Genomic DNA, 1,675 nt, shown 5'->3' on the forward strand with positions numbered 1-1,675 from the left:
GGTTGATTGGTGTGGGTGTCCCAGAGATGTTTCCTAAAGCGCTCTGCTAGAAGGCGTCCAGTCTCCCCTGGTGGGAGACTGGACGCCTTCCATTCTGAAGCTTTCTGCAGTCTTTCCTATTTTAATAATATTCAGCTCCTCTGTTCTTCCAGACAAAGTGTGTGGACTCACATTTCTTCACATTATGCTCCATCTGCCAAGTTTTTGCTTCCTCACTTCCTGTGTCAATATCCCTGGGCAGACCCTTTGTCACTACTTACCTTCCCACCTATTGTTGTGTTATCCACAAACTTGGTGACAGTACATTCACATTCCTCATCCAAGACATCAATAAATACAGTAAATAATTCTGGCCCCAGCACTGATTCCTGTGACACTCCAACAGCTGCAGGTTGCCATCCTGAAAATGTCCCCTTTATCCTCACTCTCTGTCTTCTTTTTCTAAGCTAATTTTCTATCCATTTCTGTAGACTACTGTCAACACCATGGGCTCTTTTTACTAGCCTAATGTGTGAGACTTTATCAAATACTGACTGAAAATCCCTCAATATTACATCCACTGCTTCATCTTTGACAAAAGGCCAAAAACTGCAGATGATGGAAATCTGAAGCAAACATGGAGAATGTTGGAGCAACTCAGCAGGTCTGGCAGTATCTAAAGTGAGAGAAACAGAGTGAATATTTTATGCCTAATCTGAATCTTCTTTACAAATCAACGCTAACCTATAAACCGTTATTTCAGTTATTTTGTCCTGAATACTCTGTGCATTCAAGAGCCATGAACATTATTTCCCCTGGTGACCTCATTCACTTCTGTTTTTCTGTGTTTGTATCCTCTGTCTGTTTCTGTCCCACTCTAGGTAAAGTTATCCAAACAGCTACCCTATAATACTGCTGTCTCCTCTTGCTTTGACAGCCTCTGGATCCTTTCTCCCAAACATTGCTCCCTTCTAATTAGTTTATAGCTCTCTCTATAGGCCTAGTTATTTGATTCACCAGGATACGGGTCCCAGCATGGTTCAAGTGAAGCCCATCCCTTTTACCCCAGTACTGGTGCCAGTGCCCCACAAACAAAAATCCATTTCATCCAGACCAAACTCTGAGTCACATACTGAAATGCTTGACGTATTTACCCAGTGTCAGTTTCCCAGCAGCTCAGGCAGTAATCCAAGGATTCTTACCTTGGAGATTCTGTGTTATAATTTAGCTCCGAACTGTTCAAAGTCTTTCAGTGAAACCTTCTTTCTTGTGCTCCCAGTGTCATTGGTCCCAACATGGACAACGATGACCTGATCTTTCTCCTCCCTTTTCAGGTTCTTCTCCAGCCCTGAGGAAGACAGCATATCCTTTGGGAACAATGCCCATGTCTGTAGGGAGCAGGATCTACACTCCCTCATTACACTGTCTCCTCCCACAATGACATTGCTATTTCCTATCCCCAGTTGAACCATGCCTGTCCCAAAGGTATCATGGTCGGTTTGCTCATTCTCCCTGCAGACTGCACTCATGCCCACACAGCTTGCAGGAACCTGATATCCCCCCTGCTGGATTATTGCAGCAGCTCAGGCTTAGTGCGGTGTCGTGGAAAAGCCAGGTTGTACAGTGTGTCAATCCTGTTCACACACTGGCCCCACACCTTCCCCATCATCACTCACCCATCATAACCCCCCATCAT

Source organism: Chiloscyllium plagiosum, unplaced genomic scaffold, assembly GCF_004010195.1.
Source record: "Chiloscyllium plagiosum isolate BGI_BamShark_2017 unplaced genomic scaffold, ASM401019v2 scaf_21988, whole genome shotgun sequence".
In the NCBI taxonomy this organism is placed as follows: domain Eukaryota; kingdom Metazoa; phylum Chordata; class Chondrichthyes; order Orectolobiformes; family Hemiscylliidae; genus Chiloscyllium; species Chiloscyllium plagiosum.